We start from the raw sequence: 11,018 nt of genomic DNA, 5'->3' as shown, positions 1-11,018 counted from the left end.
CAAACCACCCGTCTGCCTTCTCCTGCTTCCCACATACATTACAGAATGAACGACCAAACATGGATCCAGCGGTTCAGCGAGCTAACTTCCGGCTGCTCTGCTTGAAACAAGGGGACCGACCATTAGAAGACCACATCCGCGACTTCCTCATTCTGGCGAGCATCTCGGACTTCCCTGACTCTTCCCTTGTGGTCTTCTTCAGGGACAACCTGAACGACTGGCTAAAGGAGCGGTTGCCACCGTCAAAGCGCTACTGGAAGCTCCGCGACTTCATGGAGGCAACTCTATTGGTCTGTGGCTCACCGTTCACCGTGGGCGTCGTTGAGGAGGACCCTACCTCTCCACCCACAGCGGTGACTCTCCAGTCGTCCCTAGCGCTCCCTGTCACGCCAGCCCCTCCGGTCAGTGAGCAAACCCCCACGCCTGTCGCTGTCAACGAGCCTCCCGAGCCTCCCTCTGCTCTGCCTCCTGAGCCTCCCACGGCTCCGCCCCCTGAGCCTCCAGAGCTTTCCATGGTTCTGCCTCCCTCGTCTCCTCCTCCTGAGTCTCCCTCGGCTCAGCCTCCTGTTCCTCCTCCCATGGCTCCGTCAACCACGGCTCCGCCCCCGGAGCATCCCTCGGCCCTGCCTACAGAACCTTCTATAGTTCCGCCAATCACGACTCGGCCTATGAAGCCTCCCTCGGCACCGCCTTCAGAGCCTTCTTCGCCCTCGCCTCCGCCTCCCGAGCCTCCCTCGGCTCCGCCTCCAGTGGATCCCTCAGCTCCGCCTTCTGAGCCTTCTACGCCATCGCCTCCCGAGCCTCCCTCGGCTCCGCCTACACCTTCTACGGCTCCGCCCACAGTGTACCCCACGGCTCTGCCTGCCTCTGCTCGGCCCCCAGGTTCTCCTGCGGCCCTACCTGTGCCTCCTTCGGCGCCGCCACCCAAGTCTTCGACTGCTCCGCCTCAGAAGTCTTCCTTGGCTCCGCCTCATGCGGCTCCGCCAGCTACCCCAGTGGCCACTCCTCCTCCCAGGCCCCCTGAACCGGCCTCTGTCCTGTGGCCACCTCCCAGGCCTCCTGAACCGGCCCTTGCCTTGTGGCCAGCCCCCGGGCCACCCAAACCTGTCCCCAGATTGTGGCCGCCTCCCAGACCACCTAAACCTGTCCCTGCCCGGTCGATGCCTCCCTGGCCTCCTAAACCTGTCCCTACCCGGTGGACGCCCCCCCAGGCCACCTGACCCGGTCCCCGTCTCATATCCCCATGGACTGCCTGTCGGCCCTCTCGGTCTACCTGGTCTGCCTGTCCGTCCCTTGTACCCCTATGGACTGCCTCTCGGCCTCACTGGTCTGCCTGTCCGTCCCTCGTGCCTCCATGGACTGCCTAATTGCCCCTTGTGCCTCCTTAGTCTGTCTCTGTGTCCCTTGTGCCCCCTTTGGTCTGTCTGTTCTCCCCCTCTTCTAGCCCCCCTCTCCTGGAACATTTTGTGTTTCTTTAGACCGTCTGGAATCCAGTCCATTTGAGGGGGGCTATGTTATGATCCCTTGTTGTCTGCCCCGTGTTTTGTGTTTCACTCGTCACTGATCACATTCCATGTCACGTTTTCCTTGTTGTCCGCCCCGTGTTTCACTGTCCTTGTAAAAAAACTACAATTCCCACAATTCCCGGCCTCCCTCACTGCCTGCACTCATCATTGTTCTCACCTGTGTCTCGTTTAGTCTTCATTGTGTCTGTGTATTTAAACCCTGTTGTTTTCCTTTTCCTTTGTTGTTCGTTGTATGGTTTTCATGTTGTGCTTATGCCCCTGTTTCCTGCCCTTCGTTTATGTTCTTCCAGCTGTTTGTTCTTATGTGTTAGAGTTAGAAGTATTTTTACCCATCGTGGACTTTTTTTTGTGTTTATTTATTTGTTATTTATAATAAAAGCCGCATTTGGATCCAAACCACCCGTCTGCCTTCTCCTGCTTCCCACATACATTACACGAGGTGAGGGGAGAAACAAGCCCCTTTATTCAGAGTCTTTATTCACATATTATCCACACTAAATATTATGTGACGAGAACAAAAAATGCCAGCCCAGAGTTTGTCATATCTTATCTTTAGGGAAGTAGGCTACACCTGGCCACAGCAGGATTGAAAAGTGTGAAATATAGTAAAAAATTATTTTTAATGGCATCTGATATTTTTTTGTCTTTTGATATTTTGTTTTTATTTTATATGGCTGTATTTTATTTTATGGACATTATTAGCGGTATTAATGTTACTATTTATTAAATGTATTAGATATATTTAATGTATTTAAACACGTTAAATGTATTTAATTAATACATTAATTAATAAATGTCATTAGTGTAAATTTTGTTATTAATATTATTGGTTTGATAGTATCATTTAAAAAAATATTGCCTCATTAATTAGCTTCAATGTAACCAGCTACTTTTTCAAAAGAGTAGCTTGACTGTACCGTAACTACTTAAAATTATGAGTAGCTTGTCAAACTACAATTTCAAAGTAGCTTCCCCAACATTGCCTGTAAGTAGGCTTGATTATTTGTGGATAAATCTGCTACCAAGAGTTCAAAATCAGAGTTTTGTGTTGTTGCTACAGTGTACACCCAGTGCACAGCTTTAGGCCTCAGCTAACCTGCAAGCTAATGTTATTATGTTGAAATAGTTTTGCTAATTAGCCGAGGACCCAATTGTACCTATAACTGTGTAGAATTATGCAGATTGTTTGTCCTTCTTATTATCATGAATAGTGATCAAATGTGGAAAGTGATTTATTTTTATAAACGGTAATTTTACATACTAACTTGCTATATAAAGTTTAAGGGTGTAATGTTCAGCCCTGGGCTGGCTTTGACCTAAAACTGTGTAACAAACTAGTCGATCTCAAGAGTCTTATATAAATATATAATTACAAGCTGTAATGTTACGGCTGCTATCCACGATAGTCCACGGCTAACTTCCCCACTAACTCTCTAATACCCCTGGTAATGTCCAAATGGGAGTAAGCCTCTGTTCTCCGTTCAAAGCTCTGGCGAAAAAAGTTTGGCCACACCAATTCCAGCAAAAGATGACTTACTTAGATAAACTACGTGTCTTTTACTTGAAGCTTTGTTAGGTTCACAATAATCAACCGTGTACTTGTAAGAAAGCTACAAAAGTAAAACTTACCACTGTGAAAAGTCCTGCTCAAGTTGTGCTTGCGAAGGTTTTTCGGGTGGATCAGCTTGTTCTTCCAAACTTTCATTATTGGCCTCAAACTGGTATGGCAAAAACCAATGCTATTGTTACCATAGTTACAATAGTGTTTGCAGCTGACCAATCAGAGCAGACTGGGCTTTGTGTAAAGGGGACAGGACCTAAATCAGAACATTTGAGCCAGAGGATGAAAATAGTTTTAGCATAAATGTACAGTATGAGAAAAGTAATGTGTTCCCCTTCTGTCACTCACTCAATGTTGTGTCGATGTTGTGACACCAGGGGTCGATCTTGAGAGCCCCAGACACCTTCAGATCTTTGAAAAAAGGCCAATGAGAATGTGGCATGGGGACATAGTCATGTGTCTGTCTGCAGGAGAGAGAGAGAGAGCGGTAAGGCTTGTTACTTGGTTCATAATTACCCCTAACACCTTTCTCCTGCAGACCGACACATGACCACGTTCCCATGCCACAGAGAATTGGTGAGTAGAATATGCATGCCGCTCCCCCCGACATAATGGTATAAAAGGGAGCTGGAATGCGGATTCATTCAGATTTTTTCTTCGGAGCCGAGCAGTTGTATATCAGCAAGCTGAGTACTACTACTATTCCATTCACCTCTTCAGAAGCGTGTGCTGTTGAATATATGGTGCATTCCAGCAGCTTTCTCTCCACTCTGCACTCCACTGCAGACTAAGCCCCTGAGCGCTTCAACAGCGCTTTAAAAAGAGTATATTTCCTCTAAAGAGTATAATTCCTCTATTTGAGCAGGCACATTGACATTGAACGTATTTTTAAAGACGAGTCGGGTGCTTCAATACAAGGTCCTCCCCTCTTCTTGTCCCTGTCCCCTCGCATCTTCATGAAGGTTGCAGACATTGCCCCATTAAGGGAAGTGGGCATTTGCATACTCAACTACCTTGACGACTGGCTGATTATAGCACACTCTCAATAGTTACTGTGTGCCCACAGGGACCTGGTGCTCATGCACCTCAGCCATTTAGGTGTCAACTGGGAAAAGAGCAAGCTCTCCCTGGATCAGAGCATCTCTTTTCTCTGCATGGAGTTAGACTCAGTGTCAATGATAGCGCGCCTCACAGCCGAATACGTGCAGTCGGTGCTGAACTGCCTGTACTTATCCAAGCAGGAAACGTCGGTCCCACTGAAGTACTTTCAGAGGCTCCTGGGGCATATGGCTTCCTCAGCAGTGGTCACGCCACTCAGGTTGATGCATATGAGACCGCTACAGCACTGGCTCCAGACCCGAGTCCCGAGGTAAGCATGGCACCGTGGCACACATCGCGTGGCTCTCACGCCCGCCTGCCTCCACCTGGTTACGACGGATGCCTCCAAGACAGGCTGGGGCGCCGTGTGCAACGGGCCTGCGGCCGCTGGCTCCTGGACAGGACCTTGCCTGCATTGGCACATCAACTGCCTCGAGTTGCTGGAGGTACAGCTCGCCCTGCGGCGAGTTGTACGTGTTGGTCCAGATGAATAACATGATGACAGTGGCTTATATAAACCGCCAAGGCAGTTTACACTCTCATCGCATGTCGCAATTCGCCCGTCACCTCCTCCTTTGGAGTCAACGGTGACTCAGGTCACTGCGGGCCACTCGTATCCCTGGCAATCTCAACGCCACAGCAGATGCTCTGTCGTGGCAGGTGATGCTCTGGGGAGAGTGGAGACTCCACCCCCAGGTGGTCCAGCTGATTTGAAGTCAATTCGGCAAGGCACAGGTAGACCTGTTCACCTCACGGGAACCATGAGTGATGCATGGGGTGGATAAAATATCCAGGTACATCCCTTGTTTGTACGGTAGTTTTTTAACTCTTGAGTTATTCACATTGATTTTCAAAACTTTGCAGGCTCCAACAAATTTGGGTTATAAGGTTTGTTGCAGTGATGCAAGCCTCTGCAATGAATGTAATTGTTTTACCACAAAAGGATCTTGTGATATGAATAAACTGAGAAATTGCCTTCTGAAGAGTTTTCTAACTAGAACATTTCTCAAATCTGTGAAAGCTTAGCTGAGCTTTAGAAGTCTTTGTTGCAAGAACTAAAATGTCAGGTTAATTTTCAGCATCAGCATTAGGTTCTACCAATTCAAATGTCTCAGGAAATTCTTGAGCATCATTCTGGAGTAGAAAATGTGGCCCAAAAAAAATTTTGTGTACTGTAGGTATTCTGCTGATAAAGCCCTGTTGGGTTATTGTTGGTGTTCACATAGCACCACTGGTCAGGCTGTTGATTTCCTTATACAATCTCCTTTTGGTGACAGTATGGATATACCCATAGATGATCCTGCTGTCAGTATATACTCGAACTGAGTCTATTTCCACATCAAACTCATCCCTGATTAGCTTGTACATTTCCACTGCTAGCATAGCAGAATATGGTTCAAGTCGAGGTATGGTGTGGGCTGGACGAGGGGCTAACTTTTCCCTATGACAAACCCAACATGGTATTGGTCATTAGTGTCAATTATCCTAAGGTAAGCAACTGCTTCTATGGAGGCATCTGCGAATATGCAGTTATTTTCTTTATGTGGCAGGCAATGAAACAGGAACACATGGCATTTTAATCTGCAAATTATCTGAAGTCATGAGAGAATATCCACTCATTCCACTCTGTTTGTCTTTCTTTTGAAAGAGGTGCATCCCAGTCACTTTGTTCATATGAAAGTTATCTTAATACATCTTTTCCTTGCACTACAACAGGTGCCACAAATCCCACTGGGTCATAGAGGCTATTCACTGTGGATAGAATACACCTTCTTGTAAATGGCTCCTCTTCTGGATTCACTTGGAAGTTAAAGCTGTCAGTCTCTAAGTTCAAAGAGAGGCTCAGACTGTGCTGAACAGGTAATGGAAGTCTTTTTAGTCTTTGGCATGATCCTCTTTGTGAAACGCTTCTTTTACAGTTTTGCTGTTGGATGCAATTTTGTGTAATCTCAGATTTGACTCTGCAAGCATCTTTTGTGTGTTTTTGAAGAGATCAATGGCTTCTTCAGGAGTGGTGACTAAGGTCAGTCCATCATAAACATAGACATTTCTCACAACAAAGAGCTTTGCATAAGAACCATAGTAATTTTCTCCTTTTAGAGCAGCCCATCACATACAGAAAATTGCTAGTGCAGGTGAAGGACTGTTTCCAGATACATGCACGTTCATCCTGTATCCAGTTACTTTCTTGTCTGGGTTGTTGTCTTCATACCTTAAAAACCTTAGATAGTTTTTGTGGTCTTCACAATCAAAAAATAAAACATCTGTTGCACATCTGCTTTCAATGCAATGCTCTCTTTCGGAACCTCATGAGAACTCCAAGGAGTGTATTGTTTAGATCGAGTCCACTGAGCAGCACATTGTTAAGTGACATGCCCTAAAATTCTGCACTAGAATCAAACACATCCCTGATTTGATCTGGTTTTTGCAGTTGGTTCACACATACCATAGTAAGGTACCATCTCTCTTTTTTTCATTTCCAATGGAGGAGCAAGTCCTTCTTGGTCATTATCAAACAGTTTTTGATTAAAGTGTAACACCAAAATGAATTGGTGTTTCGTGTCAGGCTTTTTGTCTAGAGTTTTATGAAGTGATACAGTACAAGGCATTTCATAGCCTGATCTCTATCATTTTGAAGATGAGACCTTAGAGAGTGAAACGGTAAGGTTTCAACCCAACTGTTTGCAGCACCCTGAATGACATCACTATCTATGATATAAAAAAAAACCTCTGTCCTTGACTGACAGCCCAGGCTTATCATCGTCTTGTGTCTTGTCAAACACTGTAGCTCCTAGATTATCAGTAGTTATCCCAGCACCTAATTTCTGAGAGATGGTGTGCCTCCATCTTTGGAAGTTCATGTATCTTCTGCCAGAAATCTGGTTTACCCCACCACAAGTCTTAATGGTTTATGGGGTAAAGCTAGCTTTGACACCAAAGAGATTGAAAAACTCTGTCTTAGCCAGAGACCTGTTGCTCTGATCATCTAAAACAGTGTACATTTTAACTGCATTCTCTCGCTTGTAAACAGGATACACTTTCACCAGACTAATTTTAAAACATGACCAGACTCTCCACATATCTCGGTACATTTTAAAGTAACTGAAGTAGGCATGACTTCATTTTGCTCCCCACCTTGCTCTTTCTCCTTCTCAGCCTTGTCTGGATTCAAGGTGGGTGAATCAGGGAGCAGTGCAGGGCAGTACCATTTAATCCCGTTACATTCAGAGCATTTGACTGAATGGCGATCTGGTCTATCAATCCTTTTTTATGGTTATTTTAACTGTTGTTCTAATGTATGGGATGCCACATACTTTTCTCTAGAAGTGCATTTTCAATCACTTTATGTGCTCCGAAGTAGAGAAATACTAAAGGAAAAGGCAAAATTGGCAATCTTAAAAAAGTTCAGTGTGACATGTTCACAGACGGCCGATTAATATCCTTTGCTATGATCTTCAGCCTCAAGTTCTGGCAGTGTCAGAAAATTAGCATCTCATTACGCTCCTCTCTTGAACCCTAATTCACTTGGAATGATTCTTGCTCCACGTTTGCACCACCATAGCAACATTATTGCCTAGTTATCACTCAAGCACTTTCAATTATTTTTCTTCTTTTCATTTTATATAAAACATTTTAATAAATATATTAGCATAAAATAAAAAGTGTAACACATCAGCAATATAAAAGCATTATTCTCTGAATTAAATAAATACAGAGCTTAGGCTATAAAATAAAAATAAATAAATGATTGCATTTTCTTAACACGTTTTGTTTCTTTACATTTATCATGCATTTTCTTTACGTTATTTGAATTACTATTTTAATTTTAATAAATGTACTTTAAGTGTCTGTAAACTTCTTTAGTTAAGATTCACACCACTTTCAATTTCAAAATAAATAAAATAGAAAGATTGAACAATTTATACTGGTAAGTATTTATGGGATGTTTTAATCCAAATCAGCAAAAACAGTTGGCTACAATTATAGAAATGTATGTAATGTTTGTGCATCGTCCATAGGGAATTTGCAAGTGTGATATATTATCAGTCTTTATGAATTTTCTAAATTTTGCATGACTTATAGGTTACTAATCTAAAATAGGAGAACGCCTTACTATAACCCACCTTTTTTGTTTTCTCCAATGTGAAGAGAGAAGTTTGTAATTTTTCAGGCCACAATTCTTTTTATTTCCACAATGAATATTTGCTTATGGTAGCTCAATATTACTGTAGGCTACCTCCCGCCCTCACGTTCATTCTCAACATATGTAATTTTCTGTCTTTTTGAGATTATTATAGGCCTATTTGAAAAAATTCCATCTTTCTTGTAAATGTTTGCCTATGATTGTGATGGAGTGGTATTAGAGCAACGGAAATGCTGATGTCCTGAATTTCAGAGAGAAAGAATAATGCTCCTCTGTGGTAGGAAAATTTTGCCATTTCGCTTCTATTCCGCAACACTCCCATAACGTGAGTCACGTTCAATGATCGGGACAAATGGGAACACAGTGGGCTACGATGTGTATCGTGCAGTCTGACATAATATCAAACAGTGTGCCAATGAGCTCAAATCGTACAGTCTGACAGTCTAAGCAACTATCTTAAAGGACTTTCCAAAATCATACAGCGTGCAACCTGCTTTACATATAGTCATTCAGGTCACTAGATAAAGGGTTTCACAGCAGCAGTATAATGACTATGTCAAGCAGCAGCAGGCATTAAGAAGATCAGTCGACAAGACCAAATCTACTCCATAGTCTTGCATCAACTTACAGTAAATCCTTAAGTTAAATTGAATGTCACTCATACACATAATTTTTCGGTCACTAGATAAACCAATTGAGAACACATTTAAGGATACATGGCAAGCTACATGCGACTGAAATCCACCTCACTGCAGTCATTATCTGATGGTCTGATCAGTTTGGAGGCAAGGAAACAGGGGAGACATTGCTGTTTGCTTGTATTATCTATCTTTAAATATAGCTGTTGGGGGGCTTTATCTTGATGTTGGTATAGTAGCAGCAGCATTGTGTATTCGTGCGAAGAGCAGCAGCATATTGACTCTTGTCATGCAGATATCGGAAGATGTGATATAAAGTCATACAAGTTGTCAAATAGAGCATACAGTATTTTGACATACTGAATATGTAAGTTGTCATGTAAACCATATATGCAAAATCAATTCTTATATGTGCAGGGAATAATTCTAACAAAACATAGACATTGACTGTAAAGAACTACAATGACCACAGCAGAATATTTATTAACAAGTACACCAGTGTATTTTATTTATGCAAGCAGTTTATTCCTACAGATCAGAAAAGCCACTGTCAAGCGGTTGGCACATTTATGTACAATACAAATTAATGGTACAGCTTGCTACTAAGCATTCCTTAGTGAGAGTAAAAAAAGACTAATATGAAGACAGAGAGAGAGAGAGAGAGAGAGAGAGAGAGTGTGTGTGTGTGTGTGAGAGAGAGAGAGAGAGAGAGAGAGTGTGAGTGTGAGAGTGTGAGAGTGTGTGAGTGTGAGAGAGAGAGAGAGTGTGTGTGTGTGTGAGAGAGAGAGAGAGAGAGAGAGAGAGAGAGTGAGTGTGAGAGTGTGAGAGTGTGTGTGTGTGAGAGAGAGAGAGAGAGAGAGAGAGAGAGAGAGTGAGTGTGAGAGTGTGAGAGTGTGTGAGTGTGAGAGAGAGAGAGAGAGAGAGAGAGAAAGAGGGGTGAGGGCTCAGAAAAAGCATCAAGTTAGGGGCTCAACAAGCAATAGTAATAGATGAGAGTAGGGAGTTAGAGATCACCACAAAGTAAACAGGCACAAATCAAACACTACCATCGAAGAGTAGGAGTTTCAGCGCAATGTTTTCAGCATAGGATTTAAATTACTGCACATTATGAAGAATGGGATTACCCAGCAAAACAGTTGCATATAACAAACTCATAAACGGTGAAATTAAATTGTTTTTCCTTTTTGATCCGACCCCCCCATTATTATTATTATAATTATTTTTGGATCCAGTAAAAAAGGATTACCATTGAATGCATGACCATGCTACAAATAACATTTAGGTTCACAGTCTTTACCTAACATTACAGGGATCTGACTGTACAGTCAATACCCCAATGCACTTACACCAAGAAAGAGCTCACAAAATGGTCAAATAAGTGCACAAAACTAGCTCTTAGAAACACTGACAGAACATGACTTGCCAGGCATTAAAAGAACAATAAGACATATCCATTGTCCGATATAATAATAACTTGTTAGCAAGACAACAAGTAACTTTTACTGTAATCAAGTATAAGCTCTTTAAAAATTAGTTTTCATTGTGATATTCCTCTTTGCACCCCCCACCCCCAAGTGCTAACGTACAGTACATACATTTACAGAATTACTATATACAAAAGCTGAAAATGATAATCATCAAATTAAAAACCCTGTCAGCTTAACTGTGTCTATATCTATAGGAAAATAAAAAGAGGGGTCATAACGCTGTTGGCTTGTGCATGTGTACCTTGCTGCCAGTAAAGGGAGAGTTGCACTGTTACCATAGACGGATTTGTGGACACTGGCAGATTTTAAATGCTTGAAATCTGCTTAAAAGTGGTCACAAAGTAGCCCTGTTCCTCTCCCTCTCAGAGAAGTTACAATGCCACCCACTGGTACACTGCAGCCTACCTGAAAACTAGACTAGCCCAGCAAGCAAATCATAACCATGTTGTATTCATCTTGATAATGCTATGCAATAGCATCTGTAGAAAAATAATAAATAAACATTTTATGGTACATCTGTTATATCTTGATTTGTTTTTTGTCTTTCTCTGTTTTTTTAGGTTT

This window comes from Xyrauchen texanus, chromosome 19 (genome assembly GCF_025860055.1).
Source record: "Xyrauchen texanus isolate HMW12.3.18 chromosome 19, RBS_HiC_50CHRs, whole genome shotgun sequence".
Classification (NCBI taxonomy): Eukaryota; Metazoa; Chordata; class Actinopteri; order Cypriniformes; family Catostomidae; genus Xyrauchen; species Xyrauchen texanus.
This window is presented reverse-complemented; position numbering follows the sequence as displayed.